Raw genomic sequence first — 11,957 nt, 5'->3', positions numbered from 1 at the left:
AGAGAACCCAACTCCTGTCAATTTCTTAGGGATTTTGGGGTGTATTTGTGTGCTGCAGGGCATTCTGAGTTATGAAGATCTTTGTGATACTACATGCATCAAGGACGGACTGTGTATGGAGGTCCTAGAACAGCTGTCTGTCAATTTCTAACATTCTTGTGTCCGAACAAAGCCATCCTCCTTCACAAAGCAATTAATTTTGGGCTAAGACATGTAGAGCTGGAAGATGAAGAAGATGGGAATCCAGGTCCAGTCAGCTAGACCTGCTTAATTCACTGTCCTTCCACAGTTGCAAGGAACAGTTAGGAACAAAAGTTTTAACTTGCTGTCCACAGTCTCTGTATAAGAGCATCTTGGCCAGGCAGTTGGCAAGTTGAAATCAACACTGGATTTGCTTGATGCAAGATATCTTGTTAACCTACCTGTGGGACTTCAGTAAATTTCAGTCTGCTCTTTCTCTTTTAATTTCCTGTTCCAGAAGTTCTTAGAATTCTAATAAGATCTATCAGTTCTACCTGCTAAATCTCTCTAGAATCTGTCACTTCCTTCAATATCTTCAGTTCATTTCTCATTTCTCCATTCCCACCCAGCCCCCACACGGCCACTTCAGTGCTCTAAGACAGAGTCTGCCATGACATTATCCTCCACAAACCCTTATGGCTCCCCATGACATCATAAAGGCCAGCGTCTTTGGGTCCTCAGCTACCCATCCTATGTCAAGCCTTCCCACTCTGTTCCATAGTAGAATTCCAGCTTTGCTGGTTCCAGGTAGAGAACCAAGATGCTCAGCTGCATCTGTGTGCCTTTGGCCTTGCAGTTCCTTACATCTAAAATGTCCCTTCCCTTTTATTCCCTCATGAATTTCTACATTCCAGTTAAGATCCTATGTGTCTCATGTGAGAAGCTTTCCTGAGTCCTCTGACATTTCAGTGATCCATCTGCTAGGCCCAGAGACTGTAGGCGATGGTCATCACACCCTGAGGGAGGGTGCTTGTGGGCCTGTTTCTCCCTGTAAACTGTGAGGTTTTGAGGGCAGGTGGCATGTCTGATTCATTGCTCATCCCCAGTGACCAGCACAGAACCTTATAGTCAGCGCTTACTACTAGGTGCCCAGCTGATAAACAACGGGTGCCATTCTGAGTTTCTACTGTGACTGTCTAGAAGATGAGGAATACTGTCATCTGTAGTTCACTGCTGCTGTGTTCCTTACGGTTCACCCATGCTGACAGATGTCTCTGGACCTGCTAGTTGAGGACATGGGTAGAAGTGAGGCCTGCAGCTGTTCTTCCTGAAAGCCTCTCTGTCCGCTGGCTGTGACCCGTCTGACAGTGCAGGAACCACAGGCCCTTTCCTGTCTTTGTGAAACAACACTGGATCCCTTGAAGACTGTGCTTGTAGGGGCCATCTGTGGCTAACTCCACAGGGGAGAAGGGGCCAGAGCTTCCTAGTAGAATGAGAAGGGATGAAACACTGCTCCTCTTACATTGTAAGAGATGTCCTGGCTGTAATAGGTCAGTCCTTCTGTGTCTGTCTGTCTGTCTGTCTGTCTGTCTGTCTGTCTGTCTTTTTGTTTATCTGTGTCTCTGTCTTTGTCTTTTTCATCTGTGTCTGTGTCTGTCTGTCTTTCTCCCTTCTTCCCCACCTCTTTATATAGAGTCTCATTCTATAGCCCAGGATTTTCCTGCTTTGACATCACTAGTGCTGGGATTATATGTATGTACCACCATATCCAGCAACAGCAGTGATTACTTTTAAAAATGTAACTGTTATAGTTTGTGTATAGTTGTCCCTCCAAAGCCTCATATAGTCTTGAGGCAGCCTCTGGAGTTTATGATGTTTTTTTTTTTACAGAACTGGGGATTGAACTCAGACCCTTGTGCTTACCTGGGACGCACTTATTCTACTGAGCCATCTCCCTGGCCCTGGAGTTTGCAATTGATTACTGGGGGTGTGGATGCTGCACCTGCCCTGGGGCAGGTAATTTGCATTACAGTGTAAGGTGGGAAGAGAAGCTAGCTGCTTGAGCTGCTGCTACCCCTCCCTTGTGCTCTTGCTCTTTGCCACTGCCATGAAAGTTTGCCCTCTGCCGCGTGCTGCTCTGCCTGGACCCAGCTGAATATGGACAGAAACCTCCAGTAACTGTGAGCTAAATGAACCTCTCTTTCCTTCATTTTGGGTGTTGGGGATTTGTCCCAGCAATGAGAGAACAGTAACTAAGACAGTAACCCATACCTTAATGGTTTCTAAGATACACCATTATTTACCTTGTAGGACAGGTGAGGCAGGGCTAGGATTATTATTTATAAATGAGGGCTTTAATAATCAGAAAGGTAAAGTGATACTTTAGTATTGAACACTATAAGCAAAGGCCCATAAAAGTGAGTCATTTTCCTAGGGGGATGAAGTAATTATAAGAAGTAGAATACATAGGGGTTGTCAAAATTTTTTTTTTGCTGGGTTTTCTTGTTAACAGATGCTTAAAACTCAGAAACCTTTTCTAATTGAGTCTGTAGAAGTTCAGTCATCTCTTAAGAAATTTGACTAGATAGCAAAAGTTTTTCAAAATCTAAGGTTTGGAACGTACATCTCAAGTTCACGTATAATATGCAAGGCAAAGCACTCTCCTGTCCTGCCCTCCATCCCTGCCCTCCATCCCTCCCTGCCTTTGCAAAGTCTTAAACCAATTACTTCCTTATTCTGTTGCCCACTTGTCAATCTATTCCCATTCCTTCTGCTCCCTACAACATGGCAATTTTACTATTTGATCAACTGTTCACTTCCTCTATGAGCCATAACCAGGATTTACAGTTGGAAAGGATCTTTCTATACCAGGCTAGAGAGCAGAACTATCATGTATTCTTGAGATCTTAATTGAGTTCTAATTAAAGGGGAATTAAACTAACTGGACATTTACTCTGTTCCTTCTCAGAGATATGACTAAATCCATTAAGGTGCCATATTTGCTAGTGGGTATGGGAAGTGAGTTTTGACAGTTCAGAATCCTTGCTCGATTTTCTGGACGGGATCGTGTCTTTTGGTTAGATGGACAAAGTTATTGAAGATCCATTTATTTAAGAATCTGATAAGATTCTTCCCACTCTCCATGCATGAGAACAAAGTATCACATGTCCACTCCCACTGGGCAAAAACAGTAGCAGCTGGGTAGAAATAGATACCCTATCTATCTCCTAATTCAAGACTCTGGGCTCTATCCACTGCACCACACACTGTTTGGGTTGTATGTGTTCCTATTAGATAGTGTTCCCTGAGAGTGAAATACTGTCTCCAATTTTAATGATGAAAGTTGTATCAATTATAATGTATGACATCCTGTCTATGTTTCATCAGGAAGTCCAGGTAGCCCCTCAGGCAGAAGATTTATGAGTAGTCTTGGTATTCCCAGAATTACACAGACTCCTGTCCGAGAGAATGGCTATTCTCTCCAGGTTTGCCTTAATTTCTCCCTGATTACCAAGAACATTCTGACAGTTAAACAAAAGAATAAGGTGAGAGTTGCTGGCTGACAGAGGACCTTCACACTGAGGTCTAGGAGGACGTGCTACCTCCTTCACTTCTAGTGGAGCATATGACCTTGCTGTTACTCCACACAAGTGTCTGCCACGGCTAGGCAAAGTCAGCCTCCTTAGAATGAGAGCAGTGCTACCAACAAAGGATGACAATACAGAACACAGAGGAACATAATGATTCTTTATGCTTGTGTTGAATTTTCCCATAGATATGCTGATAAAACCAGATCCCATCAGATCAGATCCTCAATTCACATAAAAGTATTCACAGACACTCAGAAGAAAGACCTGGAAATACATTTTCTGCCTGCTGAAGTGGCTCTGTCTCTTCCTTTCCCTACCTGGCTAAAAATACAGCCAAAGTGTCATGAAATAATAACAAAACAAAACACACACTCCAACATGTGTTGAGAAAATTGTGATTAAAATATTAACTAGCTAAGTGTTTGGGATACAGACATCCAGGGGGGACTTGCAGACAGGGAAAACAGAGTGGCAAGGGAATTGATGAGCGCATCAGGCCGCCTTCCAGGGAGGAGTGGTGGTGTGGGAGCAGACACTCGGTGGACAGGCCAGGAGGATGCAGTTGCCATTCAGGTCCACCTAGTGGCAGCAGTTCGAGCCGGAGACGCCTGCACCTCTGGTTCAGGTGCCAGCTAAAGTTGAATGTGTGTGTATACCAGACTCTCTGGCCGGCACTGGAGACTGAACTGTTGCAAGGATGATATTTGCCAGTAGCAGTCGCTTTTGGGTAGGGTCTGGTCTAGGTTTTTCCAACTCTGAAGCCCATATTGGGACAGAATGCTGAGAGCAGTATGTTGAAATTTCCAAATAAATGGAGCTATCCATTATGTTAGGTTATAGTATATATTTTGTAGAGAAAGAAACTTTAAGGGCTGAAGAAATTAGTTAATCTAGAGCAGGCAGATATTCAACTAAAAACCTCATGAAGAGTCACTAGTATAAATGGAGTGGCCTTGAAAATGAATGACAGTGGCAGGACATAGAGTGAGAACTCAGTCCTTTGTGCTGTCCTTTCTAAGGATAGAGCAGCCCCTTCAGGCAGGTGTGGTGGTGCACATCTGTAATCCCAAATACTCAGGGGCCTGAGCCAAGGGAATATCAGATTCCAGACCATCCTGGGCAACCTTGCAGGACTTGTCTCAAGAAAATAAAAAAGGGGAGTGTTATAACCTGACCAAAGCGCCGCCATCCTGTTCTGTATGCGCCCGTCTTAGTGAACCATGTCAGCTGCTGTAAAATGTGACTTCCTGCTTCCCAAGCCCCTCATCCCATCCTTGAGTTCCAATATGTGCTTTGTCTCACAGAACACCTGTTTCCTGAATCCCCCGTCCCACCCTTGAGTTCCAATGTGACTTCTGTTTCCCAAGCCCTCCCCAGACCTATAACCATATTTAGTCTCAACAGACGCCATGACTTTTGAACTTCCCGCCCCACACCCTTGTGGTTTTAAGCTTTATAAACCCCACGCTACCCCCCTTCAGTGCACACTTAGGTACTTTGTGCCGGGTGCTGCCGCTGGGTACCAGCTAAAATAAAGCGCTTTGGGGCTGGTGAGATGGCTCAGTGGTCTAAAGCACCTACTTAGAACAAGCTTAGCAAAGCACAGGGACCGCGGTTCAATCCCCCAGCACCACATGCCAGCCAGCCCCACCCCCTAGTGGGCTGAGCTGGCCACACACACACACACACACACACACACACACACAATAAATAAATAAAAAGAAAAAGAAAAAGAAAAAGAAAAAGAAAAAGATTCCCTGGCAAGCGCAAGGGCCTGAGTTCAATCCCTGGTTCTGCAAATAAATAAATAAATAAATAAATAAATAAATAAAAAATAAAAAAAAAAGAAAGAAAGAAAAGAAAAAAGAAAAGGAAAAGGGATGGGGGTAGTTCAGTGTAAAGACTGTGGGTTGAATTCCCAGCACCAAAATAAAAAAGAAACAAAACAAATAAGAAAAGAATAAACTATCCTTTGCAATGGACAATATGGTTTAAGGACAGATTTGAACTTAATAAGAAAGGAAGTTTGAAAATAAAATAATTTACTATTTAATTACATAGGTCAGTGTTTCCCAAGCTGTGGCCCACGTACCACTTGAGGCAGTGTAGATCACTTTGTTTTTTTTATTTTATTTTATTTATTTATTTATTTATGTGCGTGCGTGTGTGTGTGTGTGTATGTGTGTGGCCAGCTCAGCCCACCAGGGGGCGGGGTGGCTGGCATGTGGTGCTGGGGGATTGAACCGTGGTCCCTTTGCTTTGCTAAGCTTGTTCTAAGTAGGTGCTTTAGACCACTGAGCCATCTCACCAGCCCCAGTGTAGATCACTTTGGATAAAATATCTGCTATTCAAATAGTTCATATCTTAATGTGATTTCACAGGTAATGTCACTCGCTTTTTACTTACACCAGTGATGTTTTAACAACTTCTAATAATCAAGAGCTTATGTAAAATATTAAGTGACTAACAATACAGGAGATGTTATTATGAGAATCTAGCAAATCTCAGGAAGATGGAGTGTTAATGACTGGAAAGCTTGGGAACTGCTTCCCCTGCCAGGGAGCAAGGTGGGTTGATTTGCGGCAAGTGAGTTCAGAACCAGACAGGTGAGGGGAGCGCAGTGGAGCTGCCGCTGTTGGAGGATCTGGGCTCCAGTTCCACTGCCAACTAGTCTAGGCGACACTGATTTCTCTTTGGGGCCCAATTTCTCTATCTATAAAATAGCCCCAGTTGGGCCATTACTCTTGCATTCCTGTAATAGGAGCATTTTTGAGGTTGAGGCAGGAGGCTTGCCACAGAGTTCAAGGCCAGCCTGGGCTACAAAGTGAGCTCAAGGATGGCCTGAAATGCATAGTAGACTCTGTCTCCAAAAAAAAAAAAAAAAAAAAAAAAAGACAGACACACACTTAGGACACAGGTTTAATTCTTGTGTTTCATTGGCTTCCTCTATAAAATGGAAATCTCAGTAGTGACCAAGCTAAGTATGGTGGCACATACCTATTCTGGAAGCTGAGGCAGAAGGATCATTTGAGCTCAGGAGTTTGAAACTATCCTGAGGAACACAGTGAGACCTCCCCATCTCAAAAAAAAAAAAAAAAAAAAAAAAAAAAAAAAAGTGTCTGCCTTAAAGCATATTGTGAACACTGACTGAATTCTTACATACAAACTGCATTAAACAGTACCTGAGATATGTAAGCAAGTGCATAATAAATATTGGCTATTATTATTGCCATGAAAGAAAAGTGGAAAAACTTAACTGTATTGTATAGTGAGAAAGAGAGATGTTGTAGGTAGCTGAGTTAGATAGAAATCCTATAGGCAGTCAGACAGGGCCAGGCCCTCCAAGAAAATACCACAGAAGACAAGATATCTTGCAACTCTGGGAGGGACAGATCCTCCAGCTGTGGGCCAGACCTAAAGACCAAAGATCAAACAAATGCCGACCTCCCTAAAGATTGGCATCCGATCCTACCGATTTGATTTGAAACTGTCTCATTGCTATTTGTTTATCAATAAAATTATGGGAAAAAAAATAATAAAATATTTATCTACAGACTTAAAAAAAATTGGCATCCAAGATTGATCATCAACCTAAGGGAGACCAAGAATCATTAACCTGACTACTACTGGATGGCTACCTGATAAAGTCCTATTCTGTATTCATGCCCGCTTGCTACAAGACTCTCTTCCCCATTTGGTCGTGAACTTAATCAATTTTACCTGAGCAGTGGTGCTTGTAATCCCACTGGTTGACCATAGTTTTGTCCCACCTCTTGTCCACCTAAGCGAGGTCCTTAGCCCTGCGTGCTTTTGCCCTATAAGAATAACCTGGAAGAGACAGCTTCCTGGGCAATCCACTTGGGCCCCCCTTCTGTCCCCTCTGAGACAGAAGCTTTCTTTCCCAATAAATATTCCACTCTTAACCTCCATTTGTTCTTAAATTCATTCTTTGGTTTTAGAGAACACGAACTCATCCAGGTCAGGTCAGGAGATCATTTTCCCCTATATCAGAGAGACAGAGAGGCAGAGGCAGAGGCAGGGGCAGGGGCAGGGGCAGAGGGCCTTCATTTTTCCAACTCAACTTATTAACTGAAGCCATGGTCATTCAAAGGCAACTAGGAAATATAAAATAATAAAGATTACAGGATGTATCAGTGACAGCCTTATCTTCTTTTTATTTTGATATAGGGTCTTGTTATATAACCCAGACTGGCCTCGAACTTGTAGCAGTCATAGTGATCCTCTTGCCTCAGCCTCCAAAGTGCTAGGATCACAGATGCGAGACACCACAACCTTACCTTTGCTTTATCTTTTCAATCCCATAGTAGCATTAAGCACTCTATAGCCCTGGAACATTTAAAAATTTTGATATTAAAATTATCATGATTTATTATATTTTAAATTAAAATTTACTTGGTATCTGTCACCCTCAGTTAAATTGCGATTTCCTTTATGGAAAACTCATTTGATTTCTCTTTTTCAAGTCTTCAAGGGGTGGTCAAGAAAAAAGTGCTCCATAAATGTTTGTTAAGTGAATATAGTAAAAAAAAAAAAAAAAGAAAGAAAGAAAAAAGAAAAAGAAAAGAAAAAGAAAGAAAAGAAAAGAAAAAAGCAAAGAAAAAAGCAGAGAAAAAGAGAAACAAAGAAGGTTTCCATATGAGTCAAAGGATGTGACTTTACGGCTCCAGGAGGATGGAAACCTTTCTAGTAGAATTCAAGATTTTCTGGGGGCTGAGACAAAGATTTGTCCATATCTGTTTAGTTATCAAATAAAAGAGGAAAATACTAAAGAAAGGTGGGAATCTGAGCTGGACCACTCAAGGACTTTGGAAGTCACTCAAGGACTTCTCCAGGTGAGACATTATGTTAATCTGGGAGAATTATGTTATCTCCAGGAAAGCCTTCAAGGCAGCAGAGAGATGCCTGCAGCTAGTCTTTATCTAGTTAATTGAGATTGGACCCAGGTGTTAGGGTTTGTGTCTAGTTGTCCCCCCAAAGCCTCATGCAGTCTTGGGGCTGTTTCTGGAGTTTGTGATTGATTATTGTGGGTATGGATGCTGCACCGGCTCTGGGGCAGGTAATTTGCATTTCAATGTATAGAGGAAAGAGAAGTTAGCTGCTTGAGCTGCTGCTACTCCTCCCTGTGCTCTTGCTCTTCGCTGCCACTGTGAAAGGTTGCTCTCTGCCATGTTCCAGGCTGCCTTGGAGCCAGCTGAATATGGACTGAAACCTCTAGTAACTGTGAGCTAAATAAACTTTTCCTGCCTTCATTTTGGGTGTTGGGTATTTGTCCCAGCAAGGAGAGAAGAGTAACTAGACACCAGTTGTCCTTAGTTGTGACCTTGTCATGTCCTTTGAGTTATCATGGCTTCATAGGCCACTATAGGTCAGTCAGGATCAGTGATTCACAGAAGTTAGCTTGCTATGAGCCTACTACCCATTTCCAGACAAGAGGCCTGGGCTTTGGACAGACTCACAAGTAAACATGGAAAGCCCATTGGTTAATTTAAATCCTGCTCAGACCTGCCTATTACTGGTCTCCATCAAAGAAGTATATGCATGAGTAATAAAAATACATTTTATGATAGTACCGAAAAAGAGGCTTAAAGCAAGTATGATTATAGCTCAGAAAAGACAAATTACTTCCAGGTAGGAAACAGTTGTAGTAAATAGTGGTTAAAGGTGTTGCAGGCAGCCGAGTTTAATAGAAATATTATAGGCAGTCAGACAGGGCCAGGCTCTCAAAGGAGATACTAGAGAAGACAAGGTATTTTGCAACTCTGGGAGGGATAGATGCTCCTGCCGTGGGCCAGACCTGAAGACCAAAGATCAAACAAATGCCTACCTCCCTAAAGATTGGCATCCGAGATTGCTCATCACCCTGAGAGAGCCAGGAGAATCATTAATCCAACTACTACTGGATGGCTACCTGATAAAGTCCTGTTCTACATTTATGCCCACTTGCTACGTGACTCACTGCCCCATTTGGTCCTGGACTCAATTTTACCTGAGCAATGGTGTTTGTAATCCCATTGGGTGACCATAGTTTTGTCCCATCCCACATACACCTAAGCGAGTTCCCATGTTCCCACCACCTTAAACCGCCTCACTGCATGGTTTTACTCTATAAAAGTCCATGCAAGAGACAGCTTTCTGGGGACCACCCGCTCCAGGCCCCTCTCCTGTCTCTCCGACATGAGCTTTCTTTCCCTCAATAAATATATTCTGCTCATAACCTCCCTTTGTTCCGAGAATTCATTCTTCGATTTTAGAGAACACAAACTCGTCCAGGTCAGGTCGGGAGATCATTTTTCTCTATGTCATTTGGAGATTCCCTACATCATTTGGAGGTCACTGCCCCCTAGATCAGTTTTACCTCCCTGTATCAAAGGGACCGGGGAGATGGCTCAGTAGAGTAAGCACTTCCTGGCAAGCGCAAGGGCCTGAGTTCAATCCCCGGTTCCACCAAAAAAAAAATAAGTAAATAGTGGTTAAACCTGTAAACAATTACTCAGGAGGCTGGGACTGATAGGTACTCTGCACAGCAGAGAAACAGGCAGAAGAAAAAGGAGAAAGGGGCTTTATTTTTTTGGACATGGAGAGAATTTGGGGAAGATAAATTCTCTAGACTAGACATAGAGAGGTTGAAGCTTTTATGGCCTTTTTCCAGGGGAGGGGCTTGAAGGGGATGCTTAGATATACCTGAGAAACTGGGGATCTTCCCTGAGGTGGCGCAAAGGGTAAAAGTAAATTATGTCCTGGGTTGAGTTAGAGTAGAAGTGGGGGAGGGGTCTTGGGGAGTTGGGCTTTAAGGGCTTCAGCCATAGCAGATGACCCCCATGGTAATTTTAGCAATTCACACTAGGGCCTGAGCCTATCAGAGACAAGTCAGAGGCTGAGGAAGCAGTGTTACAAGTTTGAGCCCAGCCTGGGCTACATAACAAGACCCTATCTTTAAATAAATAAAAAAAAAAAATGAGAGCAGAAAGAGAGAGAGAGAGAGAGAGAGAGAGAGAGGAAACATATATAGGTAAAAATTCCTATGATGAATGTGATCATTATGTATACCTAAAATGAACCAATACACTTAATAAAAATAAAAGGAATGCAGTATAAAGGGCCATTGAATTCTCTCTCAAGTACCTAAGGAGAGAGGAAGTTAACGTTTGTGAACTTTAGAATCAGACTGCCTTGTTTTGAGCCCTAACACTGCCACGTATACATTTACATTGGATAGGGTCCGAACAGTAGTTTCCTGACCACTGAAATGGGGATGAGGTTATTTGGAAGAAATAAATGAGATGACGCATATCCAGTGCCGGGCATCCATTGTGACACTACGGAGTGGCTAACGTCGTCGTCGTCGTCGTCATCATCGCCACCATCATCAAAGGCTTTGTGCTGTAAGTAGCTCGCCCTGCCTGGATGGTCCGACCCAGAGCAGAGCGCTGCTGAACACCCAGAAGGTACGCATGCAGGTAGGTTGGGTGCCGGGAAGACTCGTGCACAACAGGGGGCAAGTGGTGTCAACGTTTAACTCAATTAAAACGTTGAGTAGTTCCAGGAAAGCAGTTGGGAAGAAGATTGGGAAGTGGCCTCTAACTTCAGACTACGATGTTTAGTCTTTATTCTGCAGACAACGCTGAGACTTTATGGGATTCAAAAACAGGGTAATGACTGGGGCGGGGCCGGCTGTTTGTGCAGAATGGACTTGGCAGCAGCGTGACTTTTTGAAGAGATGGAAGAAGATACTCTGCGTAAGAAACATTTCCAGTGCTGCCACTGAGAGGGTCAAGTTAGCCCTGTGGTGGCAACAAGAGAAAGGAAGAGGGCGTAAACACAGGGGCCCTTGCTCTCAAGAGGCAGTGGGCGGAGCCGCAGGAGAGCAGGGCATCCTCTTGCAAGCTAGCTCTGCTGAGGGTTTCTGTGAGGGTGTGAGGAGATCGAGTCAGGATGAGTTCCGGAGCTGCACAGCCAGCCGGCCAGGGGCACTGCGCTGCTGTTCCAAGCCTGGTTCTGGAGGGAGGCAAATTTTCAAATGTGAGGTGCCACAAGATCTCTAGGTAATGAATGGTAACCAGGAGCACTTGGACACATGATTTTAGTCTTAAATATTTATAAGATATCTGGATGGATGTATAAGATGTGATAAAAAATACCATGAATGTTTACATCTTTTAAGAATTTTAAAAGATGCATTGCAAATAACTCCCCCTATTTTTTTTTTAAATTTTATTTTTATTTATTTATTTGTGTGTGTGTGTGTGTGGCCATTTCAGCCCGCCAGGGGGCGGGGCTGGCTGGCCTGTGGTGCTGGGGGATTGAACCGCGGTCCCTGTGCTTTGCTAAGCTTGTTCCAAGTAGGTGCTTTAGACCACTGAGCCATCTCACCAGCCCTCCCCTTAT

General features: G+C 43.5%; 1 long non-coding RNA gene across 1 annotated transcript in view; it reads left to right on the top strand.

Annotated features, from left to right (window-relative positions):
- The first annotated feature begins 10,985 nt into the window (after window positions 1-10,985).
- The window catches only part of LOC111813762, a 19,234-nt gene continuing 18,262 nt past the window's right edge, over window positions 10,986-11,957 (top strand). Inside the window, exon 1 of the long non-coding RNA XR_002818936.1 lies at window positions 10,986-11,029. This is a non-coding gene — a long non-coding RNA (uncharacterized LOC111813762). The remainder of the gene's footprint in view (window positions 11,030-11,957) is intronic.

This window comes from Octodon degus, unplaced genomic scaffold (genome assembly GCF_000260255.1).
Source record: "Octodon degus isolate 3935 unplaced genomic scaffold, OctDeg1.0 scaffold00221, whole genome shotgun sequence".
NCBI lineage: Eukaryota > Metazoa > Chordata > Mammalia > Rodentia > Octodontidae > Octodon > Octodon degus.
This window is presented reverse-complemented; position numbering and strand designations above follow the sequence as displayed.